This window comes from Talpa occidentalis, unplaced genomic scaffold (assembly GCF_014898055.3).
Source record: "Talpa occidentalis isolate TD23 unplaced genomic scaffold, MPIMG_talOcc4v2.1 talOcc4.11, whole genome shotgun sequence".
NCBI lineage: Eukaryota > Metazoa > Chordata > Mammalia > Eulipotyphla > Talpidae > Talpa > Talpa occidentalis.
This window is the reverse complement of record NW_023601104.1, coordinates 93,631,963-93,648,903: the sequence shown is the minus strand read 5'-3', so window position 1 is coordinate 93,648,903 and position 16,941 is coordinate 93,631,963. Positions and strand designations below refer to the sequence as shown.

At 56.6% G+C, this 16,941-nt stretch overlaps 1 long non-coding RNA gene across 12 annotated transcripts; it reads left to right on the top strand.

Annotated features, from left to right (window-relative positions):
- The first annotated feature begins 1,356 nt into the window (after positions 1–1,356).
- On the top strand, positions 1,357–14,229 carry LOC119239385 (uncharacterized). 12 transcript variants are annotated; one of them, XR_008550668.1, is made up of 4 exons: positions 1,357–4,960; positions 5,900–6,481; positions 7,843–12,837; positions 12,929–14,229. It is a non-coding gene; the product is annotated as an uncharacterized LOC119239385 (long non-coding RNA). The 12 variants fall into 12 exon arrangements; XR_008550666.1 differs by having other exon boundaries at positions 5,096–6,481; XR_008550672.1 differs by having other exon boundaries at positions 1,357–6,481; positions 7,843–7,899; positions 8,496–12,837.
- The last annotated feature ends 2,712 nt before the right edge of the window (positions 14,230–16,941 follow it).

Below are 16,941 nucleotides of genomic sequence, written 5' to 3'. Positions count from 1 at the left end.
GTTGAGATTCGCTTGCCAGTGCTTGTCTCCAGCTTTTGACCTCTTGCTCTTGTCCCTGGGAGGGACTGTAGGGCTATTTCTCTTTGTGGTTCCAGCTCCTCCTGGCGACAGTGTCCCCACAGGAAGTGCACAGCTCTGAGAAGAGTCGTGGGCACTGCCCCCCAGGGCTCAGGTACGTGGATGTCGGAAGGTCAGAGGGAAGTGCTGGTCCCGATGCTTATCCTCGGGTCCTCTGACCTCCTGCATTCCGTTTATTCTAGGGTGACTGCTGGGAGAAGAGGCTCTGGCAGCCCTTCCCGGGCGCTGTCCTGTGTTGGCAGAGACATTTCTCGGGCCTGGAGGTGCTCACTCTGCACACCCGTGTGTCCCCCGACCCTGAGGCTGGCAGCAGCAGAGGGACGTTGCAGCTCCTTCGAAGGAAGCAGGCGTCCCGTCTGAGAGGTGAGCACCTCTCCAGGGGAAGCCGCATCCCCTGCTCGCTGCCGCCTCAGCCTCTGTTTCATCCACAGGGACCTTCTCTGGGGAGAGGCCTCCACTCAGAACTGCCTTTCGTTACTCTGTGGTATGTGGTGTTTTACTTATTTTCAATATCAGCTCCTCTAAACCTGACTCCTGTGCATCATGCCAGCCTCCAGGAGGGTGGCTGGGAGGGGCTGGTGCTGGGAGTGGGGGGATAGGATGGGATGGTGGCCACTGGGCCTCTGCTTTATCTCCAACGTCAAGTCGCCCAGCCCTGGCCCTGGGTGCTCATGCTTTCTGAGGACTTCTGGAAGCCGTGCCCATGTGGGCCACCCTAGGCCCTCCTGCAGAGACTGGGTGGGTGGCTGTGCATGCCCCCAGCAGCTCCTTTTCAGGAACAAGTCCTGATTGGGAGTGAGTCCTGGGGATGGGGCCAGTTTCAGGGAGGGGCATGGGCATCACCCTCTCCCTGGCTCCACGGGCTGGGAGGCTGACCCGCGGGCACGCACCTGGCCGTGGAGCCTGCCTTTCCCGCCCCTAGGATGAACTCGGGACGCGAGGCGTGAGCGGTAGCGGTGGACCAGCGAGCGTTACTGTTTGGTACTTAAAGCGAGGTTGCCCTTTGTATATTCGGTTCATTGACATGGAATATACAAGGGCAAGCTCTCTGTGAGTATCAAACGTGTCTGGGAGGCTTCTTGGACCCAGCCCACCCCGCGAGGAGGCGGTATGTGTGTGTGCATGACCGTGTGTCTGAGTGCTGTCGGCGAGGCTGGCGGGTGCCGCACAAGCCATTCCGGGCCGGGCCGGGCGCTGGGCCTCTGGGCGGGTGGGTTTGCGGGCTGCGTTGTGTGTGGTCTGGTTCCTAGAAGGTGGCGGGGACGGGGGCGGGTCACGGGGGCCGGCCACGCGCGTGTGAACTGGGCCTGGCCACTAACCCTCGGGTCTAATTCGCCCCCAGGACCGCGCCTGGAGGACGCGCCGGGCACCAAGCGGCCTTTCTTTCCCCGCTAAGCTAACCTTTGGTACTTGGAGAGTGGTTATCCCTGTCCTGTTCGTTTTGCTCATGTCGAATCGTACAGGGTCATCCACTTTTTCAGTATCAAGAGCGCAGACCGTAGCGTCCATTTCTGGGCCTCGGATCCCGCCTCTGGCACTCCCTGACCGAGTGCGCCCGGGATGCCTCGCGGCACCTGCCACCCTGCATGCGGCCGAGAGGTGCGGGCCGACCAGAGACACCGGTGCAGTTCCTGGGCTGCAGCCGCCCAGGCGCCCCGAGACCCCGGGTGGGTGGGTGCGGATGACGCTCCCTCCTGGGACGTGTGGAGCGACACGGAGATTCGACGCTCAGCCCCCTCAGGTATGTGAGTGGATCTTGGCACCCAGAGCTTCACCGGTCACGAGGGGGTGACCGTGGCCCTGCCCAGGATGCTGTGCACACACCGGTGTGCTGCCCGCATCGGGGCGCCCCACGCCTGGCGCCAGTGGAGGAGATGTGTGCTCTCTCTGGTCCATGCACAGCCTGCTGCCCTTGGCCAGCCTCGTCCTGGCCACGGACCTGGAGCTGCTGGTGTTCCTGTCCGTGCTGCTGTTTCATACTTGAGGAGAAATTATCCTTGGTGTGTTCGCTTTATTTGTGATGAATCATACAAGGACAATTTCTTTTTGAGTATCAAATCCTGCCTCGGCGGACTTCCGGGACAGTGACCGGAGCCGTCGAGATTCGGGTGGCAGCCCTGCCCACCTCGTGGAACGGGCACGTGCCAGCGGCTTGTGTGGGGGCACCTGTGCTCTAACCCGACTCCCTCCTGGTGGGGCCCGCTTGGCAGAGGCCCTGTGCTACGCTGGTCTGGGTGACTCGGCATTCGAGGCTCCTCAAACCCTGCGTCTTGGACGTGAAGCCAACCTGCAGGCTGGGCCCCTGATGCCAGTCCCTGCCCCTGCCCCCACCTGAGGATGTGACTGACCCCCTCCCCAAGCATGTACCTACCTCAGCGTGGAGCTGACCCGCTCACACTACTGTCTGGACCACCTGAGAACTTTCTAGAAGGATCACCGACTTCAGAGAAGACACCAACATGCTCCGCTGGATGAACGAGTTCTTTGGTGCTTAAAGAATGGCTGTCCGTAGTATGGTCTCTCTATTCATGGTGATTAATATCGGACAACCATTGTTTGAGCATCCAAATTGGCTTCAGAAGCGTTCTTCGGCACAGTGCCACCTTCAGCAAGAGAGCAAGGGCCCGCCGCCCAGCATGCCTTTGTGGAAGACCCATAATCGCTAGATCAGTGACCCGAATCCAGCCGCTCGCGCCTCTTCCTTGAACTAACACCAGCTTTGGGGTGGAGCTACGAGCTGGGTGTTTGGGGCTGCTTGGAAGATGTTGATAATCACACCGCTGTCTTTCCTTCCCTGTGATTCAGTCTCAGCCCCACGGGACCTGGAGACATGCAAGTCAGGCATTCCTCTAGGCAGCTAGCTGGGGGCCCGCTCCGGGCCCTCCCTACATCTTTGGCATGCACTCGAGCATGGAAGACTTCCTGAAGGAGGTGCCAGCCTCCAGGAGCACAGCCGTCCCTGCCCGCGGCCCCGAGCAGCTGCCCGTTGAATGTCCTGTTTGTTCTTGACGGATGTGGTGTGGCCACCCACCTCATTTGGACCCACTTACCTTGCACAGCACATGCTTGAGGAGTCCGGCACCTCGGTCCCCGGCACCTCTGGGGTGTGTGAGATAGAGACAGAATTGTGGGCAAGAGCAGTGTTTCTCAAACTTTCGAATGCTTCTAAGATTTTCATCACCTAGGGATCTTGTTAAAAGGCAGATTCTGATTCAGGGAGCAAGATTCTGCATTTTTAGCAAGTTCCCAAGTGATGCTAATGCTGCTGTCGGTGGACGACGGTCGACGCGTTCAGCCTGCAGACTAAGTGCGTTCGCTGCGGCGTCTCTGCCCCACCCCCTGGGGTGTCCCGGGCTCGGCGGCACTTTGCTCTGGGGATGGGTGTCTGTGCTGGCCCCATGGGACATACTGCCATGAGGTTGCTCTTCTGTAGGGTGGCGTCAGGCCCAGAGGCCTTCTCGGACTCCAGCCCCGGTGCAGCAGGCCCCAGGGTCTGCCCCTGCAACACGAGCCACGCGCTGGGGCCAGGCCACCGCCCCAGTGGGTGACCAGGCCCTCTCCCTCTGTCACCCGCTCCCAGTCAGTGCGGGTGGAGGAGCCCTTGGGGTGGCCGTCTCATGGTCACAACCGCGTCTCGGGCTCCATCACGTGCCATTTTGTCAGGGGAGGCTTTGTTATGACGGCTTTGCACACCACCCGCTGGGTCCTGCTTGTCGCCCCCTCCGAGGACCCCAAGGGCTGGGCTGTGTCGGGAGACTTTCCAGTGTGGTTCTGACCTTGGGGTTTGGACTTGGTGTCTGGGCCTCCTCGTGTGACAGTTGACGGCGCCCCTGCTTCCTTCACAGGATGCGAGTGCCCAGCCCTGACTGACCCTTGGGATCTGGCACATCCTCAGGAGGAACTTCCAGAGCGGCCAGGCCCAGTGCGGGAGGCCCGTTAGCCTCTTCCTGAGAATCAAACTCTGCACAGAGCTGTGCCCTGCGTGTCGGTGTGACCGGGGCCGTCCTGGGGTGCTGCCTGAGAGGGAGCCGGCACTGGGAAGAGCCAGGGGGGCCTCGGAGTTTTCCCAGTGAAATTAATGTTTTCACATTTTGTACCCACTCACCCGCCTCCCCTCAGTGCCACTCACTTCGGAGTGGGTGTGGGATGCGGGTCAGCTCCAGAGGTGGGCCTGTGTACGTGTCCCTCAGGGTGTCCAGGGAGGCCTGGCCAGGAGCCTGCCCGGGCTGGGCTCTCCCCCACTGAACTCTGCCCCCAGACCTTGGCGGGCAGCCCCTGGAGGCATCGGGCACTTGGGAGAGGTTCCTGCCTCCCTGACGATCCCTCTGGGGGTCTGTTTCGAGTCCCGTCCCACCTGGGATGAGGCCCCTCCCCAGGCATGTAAGTACGTGGCCCCGGCTTCTGTCCCCACATTGACCCCGTCCCCTCACTGCAGGGGCACGTACATGAGGTGGCCCTCCAAGCCGGGTGTCCCATCCGCTGCCTGTCCTGGGGAGACGGGTCTGGCGCCTTTCCTCCGCCTCTCCTGATGGGGACCCCAGCCCTCATCTCTGCTCTCAGCGCTGCCTGGGGGCTCAGGCTGGGACTGGAACACTGGCTCAGGCCCCTCCACCCCATTCTTGAAACCTGACCTGAGGTTCGCTGAGCGGCCTGTGGGGCCCTTTTGGGTGGACTCTTGCTGGGGCCGCCAGCGTCCCTGCGACATCCGCGGTGCCTGTGTGGGGCTCACTTTACTGATGGCTGATTCCTGGCCGCTAACCCCAGACTTCTCTCCACCCTCAGGATGCCTCCCGGAAAGGACAAGAGCGCTGGAGAAGGTGCCGGTGTCCTTGAAAATGGCGACAGATGTGGCGCACGGACCTCATTCTGGCCCCAGAGCATGGTGAGGGCCCCTTCGGGGAGGGGAGCATGCCAGCCCCACATCAAGTCGGGGTGGGGGAGGCATGTGAGTGCTGATGGGTCCCTGGCCCAGAGGCCCTCAGAGCATGACCAGTGAAGAGGCCTCTTCTGCTGCCAGGCCTCCAGTGCCGGCTGTACCCCCTCCCAAGAACAGCTCGGTCCAGGGATGCTGTGTGGATGCGACTGCCTTGGTCTTCATCTCTCAGCTCAGAGGTCCCGGGAAGACCAGGACACCTCTCTTCCTGAGAGGCTGTCGCTGTCGGTGCCAGTGCAGGGGTAGGCAAGGCTAATCCTTGACCCTCACATCCTGCTGCCAGCAGGAGGCAGACCTGAGCAGGTACCACCCAGGGCGGGTCACCCCGCAGTGCCTTTTTGGAGATCACTCCACTTGGGGTCAGTTGTCACAGAGCCCGGGCCCCAACAGGGTGAAGCCATGTGGTCCCCACACAGCAGCATTGAGGCCTTGGCTGCATGGCCTCGGGACCTGTTTGGTGCTGGGTGATGCTGGGGCTGGCCGCGTGTGGCCAGTCACCTCTCAGCTGGTTCTCCAGGACAAAGCCCACCTGGACGTGTGCCCCGAGGACTCTGACGGGGAGCAGAACTGTCCTTGCTGGGCACCAGTGGTCCATCAGAGGACGCATCATGACCCTTGCCCGCTGACCCTTGGTGCCTGCTGACCCAGTTCTTCTCAGGACAGACTCAGGGAGGGGCATGTGCCCCTCAGCCCTGCTGGTGCCTGACCCGGATGAGCCCCCCTCGTCAGGTGTCTGGCTTGGGTCTCTTTGTTCTGAGCCACTGGTGCTGATTTTGCGAGGAGCTTCCTGGGAAGAGCTGGGGGCCCCTCCCCAATGGGGAGGAGAGCTTGGGTTTACAGTAGGCAATGCCCACTGTCCTCCTAACCCCTGCCCTGCTTCATCTTTAGGGGCCAGCTGGAAGCGAGGCCGCGGGGAGACGCCTCGTGGGCGCCAGCCTTCGGTACTTGAGGAGTGGTTATCCCTGCTGTGTTCGCTGTGTTTATGACGAATCATACAGGGACATCCAGTTTTTCAGTATCAAATACTGCTCTGGAGGGCTTCCCGGACAGTGCCCTGGGAGGAGGTCCTGGCTCAGCACCGCCCCCTCGGGTATGTACACACGTCCCAGGCCACCCCTCCCCTCCGTGTCGCTGGCTACGCCCAGGACAGGGTCTGCTCTGTGCAGAGGTGCTCCCAGGGGGCCTGAGCTTCTGGAAGGGGTGTTGGTATCTGCACAGATGATGACCAGTGAGAGCCCCACCCACCCCACCTGCTGCAGGTGAACCACTCCTTCCTTATGGACACCCTGGCGATCATACCAGCGTGAGGGGGAGGTGGTGAAGGGTCTGATTCCCAGCTGGACAGCCTCATGGTGTCTGCGCTTGGGCAGTTTCTTTTCCAGGGTCAGGCCTTTCCTGGGAGGGCTTCCTGGAAGCAATGCCCACCTCGCGGGTGACGTGGCTTGGCTCCTCCTGGTGAACCTGTGTCTGGTGGGTCTCACTGGCGTCCTTCCCTGCGGGTCCAACCTTTACTGCCATTGCTTTGGGGAAGCCTTGCAGCCATGCTCACAACACCTTTCAGTTGGGTTCTCTTGGAGATCAGATACTCTTGTCTTCAGCAGAACCACTGAATTGATCAGTCCATGAGGAATGATTCGGTCATCCTGCAGACAGTGATTAAGTGCCTCTGTACTCTAGATGATTCTAGACCTTAGTTGTTTCCCTTATGCTGGGGCTGGAGCAGTAAATGAGATAAAATCCTGCTCATGTGGACTCACAAGCTGCCAGGGGAGATGGACAGTGATGCTCAGACCAAGAAGCATCGCTTTATCCGTGTGAAGTTTTATGGAGGATAGAAAAGCAGAGTGAGATGCAAGCAGGGGCATTTCTGCTAAATACAGGGGACTGGAAAGGCTCCTCTGGGGAAGGGAAGTGAGACAGCTGGCAGTAGACCAGCTGGCAATCGGGGCTAGGCGGGTCTCAGGGGAGGGTGTGGCGTCTGGCATGTCTGAGGGCGCAGAGAAGGCCAGGAGGCCTGGCAGGGCATGGGGTGGTCATGGAGCTGGTGTGGGAGAGGCCGCCTCAGAGGCTTGGGCACATTGGGATTTTACTGTGACACCCCACGTTCTCCATCAGCCCTGTCTATGTGGTCGGCTCTGCAACCATCACACTGGGGATGGCCATGGTGCGCCTGCCCCCACATCCTCCCTGGAGATCTGGGCTGACGGAAGATGTGGGAGGGCCTTGGGGTGGAACCACAGATCTGTTGGTGAGCCCATCCAGGGTCAGGAGCAAGAAGTAGGGGACTGAGTAGGGGGTGGACCAGAGATTCAGGGTTCTAGGGTGACTGTGGGTAACCAGGGAACTTTGGGAAAAGATGTCATTACTGGCATTGCCAAGATCCATGCTGAGGTAGCGACCTCGGACTGGACCACCGGGAAGTGTGGGGCAAAGGTGGCGGGAGATGAGGGAGTCACAGGGCTAGTTCAGGGGAGCTGGGTGCAGTCAATGTGCAGTCATTGCCACGAAGGAGCACAGGAGGTGTTCGGGGAGGAAGACCACGGCAGGGCCTAGGTGGTGGCAGCCAGGACTGGCAGCTGCTCTGTGAATGAACTGGTGTTTTGAAAGGAAAATGGGCTTGGAAATGGAGATGTAGTGCGAGGCTGGCCTGTGCCTCCTGCCGGCCTTTGCTGTAGGAGAGGGGAGGACAAAGAGCTCTCCAGGTGGAGAGGCCACGAGAGGCTTGGCTGGTGATGGCTGTGGCTGCAGAGGGGTGCGGTGGACTTGTGCAGCCACAGAATGGGGTGAGGGTGGTCTCCTGTTGCCTTGGTCTGAGGATTGGGTTCTTTCAGCAGTGAATCGGAATGGAGCACGGTCCCGCTGGCCACGGTCGTCTGGGAGGAGGTCTGGTGAGTGACATCTGTGGCATCCTTACTGGAATCGCTTCCTGGGTGGTTCATCAGGATGGCGTGGGTGGTGGAGCAGAGGAGGGGACAGAGTGGGGCTCCCAGGAGGCAGAGTTTGGTGGACCTTCCATAGACGCTCCCAGGGTGCCTCAGGGACAAGGAGCGCTCTGGGGTGGCCGTGGGGCTCTCCCCAGAACTCCTTCAGTTCGGTGGCTCCCATAAGCTGTGAAGGAGGTTGGCTACGGAACCTGGGACCTGTGCAAGCTCACGGAGTGAAGCACGAGGAGCGGCCACTGCCTCGCTGCCTGCAGGACGCGGGAGCCCCACTGGAGCTCCAGAGGGGGACTGAGCCAGCACCACTCCCAGGGAGGTGAGTGGGTGGCCCCCAAAGTCCAGTGTGTTCTCCAAACACGTGTCAGCCGTCTCACTAACGCGGTGTCCAATCTGCCCACAGGACGGTGGTTGGAGGCCACGCCTGGAGAAGTGGAAGGGGCCCCTGTCTGTCTTGTCTCTGCCTTTCTGTGGTACTTGAAGAGAAGTTGTTCGTGGTGGATTCGCTTTACTTATGACGAATCATTCATGGACAACGCTTTTTTCAGTACCAAAAGCTGCCTCTGAGGACTTCCTGGACACAGTGGCGACCTTGTGGATGACGTCTCAGCGCTGTTGGCCTCGTGGAGGAGACAGGAAGGGCTGGTCGGCCAGGGACACCGTGTTGACCTAGCTGTAAGTCATTTGACCCCTAGCCTGGACAGTCCACCTTCCCCTGGGCCCTGCCCCCTGGGGGGTGGCTGTGGTTCTGTCACCAGTATCACCCCACAAGATACTCAAGGGGGGGCTCCCTGGGCCCACAAACAACTTCTGGAAGAGACGCTGGTGTCCCCACTGTCCAGGGTGTGTGACTGGTTGACCAGGGCCACTTAGTCACGCACCCTCAGAACCCACCTCACCCACCCAGGAAGACATCAAGGAGGTTCTGCCAACTCTGGGTGAGCAGCAGCAGACTTCTCGTGGCTACTGCATGGGGGACCTGGACAACCTTTATCAGGGAAGTGTGTTTTCTTGAAATGTGGTGCTCCCCCCCACCCTGGGTTGCTCCTTCCTCCCTATCACTTTGAAATATCGCTCCTGGGACCTGACATGGCCTTCTGGGGTGGAACCAGAAGGAGCCTAGCTCTCCCAGGGCATGTGATTGTTTACATTTGTTGGGGTCACTTGGTTCTCTGACCCCCAGCATCCTGTCTCTCCACAGAAGGACCCTACTTTGGAAGCGGCCCTGGTTCTCTGCCCAGCTGCTCCTCACAGCAGCTGAGAGGCTACCAGGAATGGCGTCCCCTTTAGGCCAGGAAGACGAGCTGCATCCCTGTCACCCCATGCTTAGGGTAAGTGCGTCTCGGGTGAGCATGCGGTCACTATGGGAGTATGTCACTCGGCCCACTACCCAACTTTATCCCACCCATTTCTTCCAGGGCTCCGGCAAGGAGCTGCCGCCTTTGCAGGGGAGGCATGGACTTCCTGCCAGAGTTCGCTATGGTGCTTGAAGAGAGGCTGGCCGTGATGAATTCGATTCATCAAAGCGAGTCATACACGGCTCTCCTCTCTTTTAGTGTCAAATTCTGCCTCGGAAGGTTTCCTGGGCCCAGACTCTTTCCGAGGTAGGTGCCCGGATGGCTGAGCCCACAGCAAGCGCTTTCTCGAAGAAGCATGTCACTGGCCACTAACCCCAGCTTCCACGCTGAGCCTGAGTCCACTTTCTGGGCCACTGGCGACGAGGACAAGCCGGAGAGGCTGTGAGATGCTCTGTCTTTAAAGCCATCAACACTGAAATGCATCCTCGGAGGTCAGCTCGAAACATCTTTGATCAGCCAGCTGCTGGAGTCAGGGAGAACAGGAGGCAGGGGGCAGACCCCGTGGCCCCCGGCTCACTAACCCGCAGCAGCCCCACCCATCCAGGATCCTCTTGGTGACTGCTGTGGTTCGTCTGTTCTTGTACATGGGTGTTTCCCGAGCTCTGTGCTTCACTAACAGCGAGAACCTCGCGGCTGATTTCTTTGCATTACTGTCGCCTGCATGGACAGCCTAGCACAGGAGATGGCATCCCTGTGCTCACAAATCTGGGTTGGTGAACCAGGGGACAGCAGGGAGCATGGACTTGACTTGGACACTGAGCCAGCTGGCCCCCTTCTCCTCAGTGACCCATCCACCCTCAGAGGCCACCCCCAAGCTGCCCAGACTTCGCAACCGTGTGGATGTGGGGAAGCCGAGAGCAGTGCCACCTCGCGGTACTTGGAGGGAGGTTGTCCGTGGTGAGTTCGCATTCTTTAATGATGCCCAATACACGGTCGATCTCTTTTCGGTATCACATCTCGTCAGGCATCTTCTTGGAGCTGATGCTGTTTTGGCGGGAACCCACACTCTAGCTGGTTCCGGGCCCACGTACACCAATGTGTGGTTGGTCCTTAAATTGAAAGACAGGTGCCCAGTGCCCATAGCCTTATGCAGCCTGTTTGTGACAGACATTGACAATGATCTGGATTCAAGACCCCAAATGACTAGGGAAAAGGGGGTGCTACGAAGCTCTTGCTGTTTTGTTTTGTAAAAAAGAACATAGCTTTTCCCTTCCTCTCTCCATTTTAAATTGTAGAGGGAGGGATTCTTAGGCTTGTCGGCCAGGTCAGGCAAGAGGATCAGCACTCTTCTGGGCTAGGTGAATGGGGGCTCACCCAATCTGTTGATGGGGAAGCCACACCCCTCACTGAGTGTGAGCCAGGTGGCAGTTCTTTTTCAGTTTCTTGCTGGTAGAAAAGTACCCAAAAAATAACCATGAAGGGCTTTAGAAATTTCAAACTCCTGTCTGATCATCCATGTAAAGAGAAGGTAAATAGACAAAGAGAATGTATTTTGTAAATAATGAGATCACAGTGTACCTAATCTTTTTATTAACAATCTGTTATTTAATATTCTAGCATTTATTGTTAAATACTATTATTATTCATTGAAAATATTCTACAAATATGGGATCAAGCTGCATCTAATCTTTTTTAAAAATGTTGACTATAATTTTGAGCTTACCTAAAGAAGATTGGAAGCATTGTAAATGCTTCTTGCTCTACCAGGAGAGAGTAACTTCTAAAAGAGCCCTATAAAATTAAGAAAACCACTAAATAGTTGGAATCTTTATGTTTTTTTAATTGTTCCCATTTCAAATCTAATTCTGAAATACAAAGAAAATCAACACCCTTACACTTCATCCCACCACCTACATTTATGTCTAGGTAACATAAAATCATAAATATTTGCATTTTGTTCTAAAAATCACAAATCTTGGAGTTATTTAATCATCGCCCTATGCTTAAATGATTCACTTTTGACTGTGAGTTTTTTTCCCCTTAAACTCAGTCTTCTCTGTTCCTGAATTTTAATTTGAATTCATCTTTGATGAGATGAATTGTATCATTATTTATTTTAAAACAGCTCACAGACTCCCCTCAGTCCTTGCACATTGAGAACATGTAGCTCGTGCTTTTATACACAAGGGGCAGCTTAGCTAGGTATAAAAGTCTCGCCCTACTTTCTCCCACTAGAGCTCTGTAGACCCTGCCGCCTCACCCTCCACCCATGTATTTCACTAGCTTTTTTATGTAACTTGTGTGTATCACTCTTACCTAGCTGGACTTTGTTACCTAATGGGTCTTCATATACCTTGTGGGGAAGACTTTGGGGCACTAGATTCTGTGAGGCCATTCATCTCTGGAAATGTGTGACTGTCGCTCTTTATTCAGCTGCCTGTTTGCTTTTGTCCATAGTGTTTTATTTGGCCCTATGCTTTCTGGTTCTTTTGAATTACTTTATTTAGTCCCTTTAAAAATACTTACGATATAATTTTTCTAAACTTTGAGGTATGACACCTCTTTCTTGAGTCTGTTGATTCATGATAGTATTTTTCTTCCTAGATTTGATAACGTTCCATGATGACATAATCATCTATGGGAATGAGGTGTTTCTGTTTTGTTTTGTGACCTGTGCAAAAGAGCTGTAACATGAGGGTTCTGCATTTTGCTTCTGCCTGGCACCCCAAGGCTTTCGCTCTTTGGTACCAGTTTTCCTACTACTTTTCACTTATCTGTTTCTTTATTATTGGCTTAAGTGTGTTGTGTGAGGGCTGGTATAAACCCTCACTACACAGCCTTGCGAGGGTTTGGCCTTATTCTCCCCAGAGCCCAAACAGAAGCAAACCCTGTTGTCATTACACTGGGCCAGCGCAGAGTTTTCTAGGTCCTATTCCACGCCACTCCCTGTGGTCACAGCTGCTGTTCTTGGTGGACATTGTGGTCACATGGCTCCCAGTGCTCTGGGCAGTGCACATCCCTGGGGTTGGCATGGATTGTACCCAGTGCTCTGAACTAAATTCCCTCTTCTCTGGCCTCTGAGGGCTTTTCTTTCTTCATCCTTTACACCTCTGCATTTCTTTGCCCATTGGTTTTGGCTATGGTTGCATCTTTCCTGGTATTCTCTATGTTTGGAGGAGGGGTCTGCTAGCTTTTACTTGATTCTGGCTCAGTCTCTTTCTTTATCAGTTTCTCTGAATCATTATGCCTTCTTGATTGGTAAGGCCAGCTGTTCCTTCATGGATAGGGTGTTTTCTCCTATGATTTCCATGTGTACTTTCCTGTTCTTTGTGCTGGTCTTTTCTGGGATTCAATGGCATTTGTTGTTTATTTCATTATCTCCAGATAATGAAGAATGGAGAAGGAAAAATGAGATCTGGCCATACACCGCCATCATCTTCTGGATGTCTCTGCTGTCATTTGCACTATTTCCTTCTCTACTTAAAGTGAGTCCTACCCTGGTGCCCCCTCCTCAGAGTCTCCTTCTGTCTTGGCAGGCTGCCTCACCAGGTGTCAGCTCCTGGGATGATGTGATGTGCGCACTTTTGGCCAGGTCTGTGCATTCACTTTTAACAATAGAGGGTTTATTTTTTAGATCAGGTATCTACTGGACCATTAACCTGAAATATGAAATTTTTCCTTAGGGAGACTTCTTGGAAGTTATATCCGCCTTTGGTGATGAGGCCACCTTCTGAGGTCAGTACCACCCCACAGAATAATAGATTTTGACTCCCCCCCTCCCCATCATCTTCCTTATCATTGGCATTGCAAAGTCAACAGCTTGGGAATGTACTCCAGCTTTGCAGGGCTTCCAGGACACAAGACTGGTGAGGAAGGGATCACAGCCATCAGCCTTGATGCTAATGTGACATGAGGAAATACCCCACAGGGACCAGAACAGTGAACTCATGCACTTGACCTCTCCAAGCTCAGTCCCTCCTGGGAGTCCTTCTTAGATAACAGGACCAGTGCAGCGAAGATGTTGACGTCTGGGCTACTTCAGGGTCTAGGGCGGGGTGGCTGAACCCAGGGCCTCTGAGTCTTCACCCCTGACCCTCTGGCAGCCAGTCTGCCAACACTCAGCATTCTCTCATCCTAAGGAGGACATCCTGGAGGAGGCCAGCTTTGGAGAAGAGGCATTGGCACCTGGTCAGTGCTAATTTGCGGTGCTTGAAGATAGGTTATCCGTGTTGCCTTCGCTTTATTTGTGACGAATCATACACGGTTCACCTATTTTTCAGTGCCACATCCCACCTGGGGGGCTTGCGGGTGGGAGCTGGGCATCAAAGCCCTGCAGGGTAAACAGGGAGACTTCGCCACAGCTGACCGCAGAGCATGCCCCCTCCCGATGCTGTGTGCCCCCTCCCACCCTCTGTGTGCCACCCATCCATGGGAAGGTTCTGGAGAATCTGGGGGAAGAAGTGAGGCTTTTCTTACCAGAGCCACTTGGCGGTACTTGAAGAGAGGTCTTCCATGATGCATTCGCTTTGTTGTTTGACGAATCATACATGGTTGACCTTTTTTTAAGTGTCAAATTTGGCCTTAAAGCACCCAAAGGCGATGCCAGCCTCAGGGACGGGTGGGGTGCCCACAGACCTGGCAGGCGGCCATGTGGGCGTGAGTGTGACTTCCCATGGATGTGTCCTCGTGTTCACTCTCCTCCGTGGCCAGTGTGTCTGGGTCTGTGCTGAGTCGCCCGCCATGTCCCTGTGGAGGTGGCCGCTTCATGGTAGTACCTACCCCTGCTGCTGTCCCTGCGTGTGACGGCACCTGCTTTGCTGTGGCCCAACCCTCCCCAGTGGCTTCCTGGAAGGAGGCTCATTTCCAGCGAGGCTGGGCAGGGTCTGCACCTGCCAGCCAGCCCGGGGCAGGACCACGGAGCGTGTGCCGTCGGCAGTGTAGCTGCAGGGGCTCACACCCCGTCCCACCCGCCCTTGGGCCCGCAGCCCCGGACACGCCAGAAGCAAGCGTCTTGCTCGGGTACTTGAATGGAGGTTGTCCATGGTGTGTTCATTTTATTTATGATGAGTATTACATGGCCAATCTCCTTTCGGTACTAAATTCTTCTTGGGAAGCCTTCGCAAGGGGGAATCTCAGCGGGCCCTGTCCAGGTAAGGAGCTGTGTCAGCCACCTTGCTCTCGCCCAGTGCAGAGTTCCGGAGGTGATGCTGGCCGCTGGGGGGAATGGTGATTTCTGAGCTGTGGCCCTCCCCTCCTCGCAGGCTCATCGGGGAAGAAAGCGGATTCAGTGAATCCCTTTCATGGCTCATTTCAGGGAAAGGGAATTTGTGTCCCCCGCAGCAGCCTGGAGGGGAGGAGGCGTACACTTGTGGAGCAACGTGTTGCTTTGGCATTGTTCCCCCAAGTGTCAGACCCCTCAGGGTGACTGCTGGGGGGGTGATGGCTGAGGTCCTTGGCAGCAAGAGCTGACGGCCTTGGCAGTGTCTGCGTTCATGCCGGTGCGACATGAGGGCCCCTGGCAGTGTCTGTTGCTACCTGATATCTGCTGGCTGTGGGACTTGGGCAGGTACCATGACTTGCCCCCTCCATTTCTCAGTTGGCCCCTCTGTAAAATGGAGTGCCGCCTCTCCTAGGGGCAGGCACAGAAAATTGATGTGCCGCATTTAGACGGTGCCTCGACACTGGGCAGCGGGACTTGGCCCCTAAGATGCCTGTTATCACTGCGTTGTCCTCACAGCCCAGGTCTGCCTGCTGGCTCCCGCCCCTGGGACACCTGCTCCGGGCCTGCCCGCAACTGCCCTGTCCTCTGGCCCAGGTTGCGCCCTTGAATGAGCACGTGGCTGACATAGTTCTTCTCTGAGGCCTCCTGTAAGAAAGAGCGAAGGAGTCGCACCGGTGCTGTTCCGATGACGTGGTCAGGCCTCCCTGCCCTTGAGCAGAGCCCCCCATCTGCAGGTCAGCCCCGCCCTTGCAGGCTGAAAGCCCCTGCTGAGGTTCCGGCCCTGGGGAGCGTGTTAAACCTCTGCTTCTCTGTGTTAAACCCCCACCAGGGACGTCCAGAGGAGACACCGGCGTTGGGACAGGACCTCCATGTCCCCACCTTGTTCGGTAAGTGACCAGACCCTGGCCCACGCATGGGTCTGCCTCGTGTGCTGTGCTCACCGGCTCACCCCTGACTCCAGCGCCCTGGTCGCGGCGCACGGTGCCTGTCCCACAGCGGCCACGGGGCTCCGTGGAGGTAGTGCCAGCGGTTCTGGAGGGAGGAGGTAGTGTCGACACTGAGTGGGGAGGTGCAGCTCGGCCCTGGAGGTGGCCCGCCTTGCGGAGAGGCACGTGGTGGGGCTCTTGCTGTGCCCATGTTTGATCCTTGAGCAGAGGTTGCCCTTGGTGAATTCGCTTTATTTATGTTGAATCACACAAAGGCAACTTTTGTTTGAGTATCAAATCCTGCCTGGGATGGCTTCCGGGACCCACGGGCAAGTTCAGGGTCTACACCTCTCTCGAGGACCAGGACGGACGGTGTAGCTGTGGCCTGCACCCCCCCTCGTGGACAAGAACAGTGTGGGCCGGAGAGCGCGGGCTTGCGGTCACCAGGCTGTGTCCGTGCCGAATCCGCTCACTTCTCACCTGGCCCCGCTCTCCAGCACCATCCGACCTTTGACCCCCAATCACCCCGACCCCACCGCTGTTTCCCTGAAGATATTTTGAGCATGTGAGTGAGCGTTGACACGGGCCACTTCCCAAGACCGGAGCCTGTCCCTCTCTGTCTCTCTCCGTGCCTCCCACCCGCCTCGTCTCCTCGCCTCCCCGCCTGTCTACCTTGCTGCCAGACAGCGTTCTCCGTTTTCTCTTGGGTTCTGAAGCAAATAGAGCCCATCAGTATCTCATCTCATTTCTGTCAAATAATCGTGATAAAAATAATCAACACAAAATAAAACCGAAAACAAGTGAAATGGCCCAGAGTAAAACGTGTTCAATTGACTACAAATTGGCAGAAGAATTGAATTTTCGTGACGGCACCAGCGGCCGCGCGGGGCCTGGGGACTTGGGCGCCGCAGACATGGCGGCTGCCAGCGAAGCCCAGGGCAGCGGCCGCCCCGCAACGGGGCGCGGGGCAGTGTGCAGAGCACATGGAGGAGCCCGAGCTTCATCCAGATTTTTAAATGGGAAAGAATTGATCCTAATGAAAATGATTTCTGGAAAATAACAAGGGAAATAAAAGAAATGAAAACAGTGCAGCAGCGTAGTCAGAAAAGCTAAACAGGGAATTGGATTAGTTTAATGGAATTCGCTCTGAAAAGCATATTTTTATGAAAATCAATGTTGGTGCAGTTCTTGTTAAGATAGCTGAATTCAGGCGTGTTTGTAGGGGCATGGGGGGTCGGTGGGCAGAGGGACCCCGGGTCCTCCTGCAGCTCCCTCTCTCTGTCCCCACCCCAGAGAGCTGCCTGGACGGCGTGCTGACGTGCGGTCAAGTGTCCTGGGGCGTGTTGTCACCAGCGCATGCATCTTGGTGACCCGCCTCCCTGCTGCTGTTGAACTGCAGGCAGGACAGCTGCGATGGGCTGGGGCGTCCTTCCTCAGACCCCTGTTGGCAGCTCTCAGGCCCCAGGCTGGCCCCGCAGACCTGGTCTTCAGTGCCGCATCACGGGTCGTGAGGCCGAGCCTGTGGGGGAGGTAGGCCTGGACTGGGCGC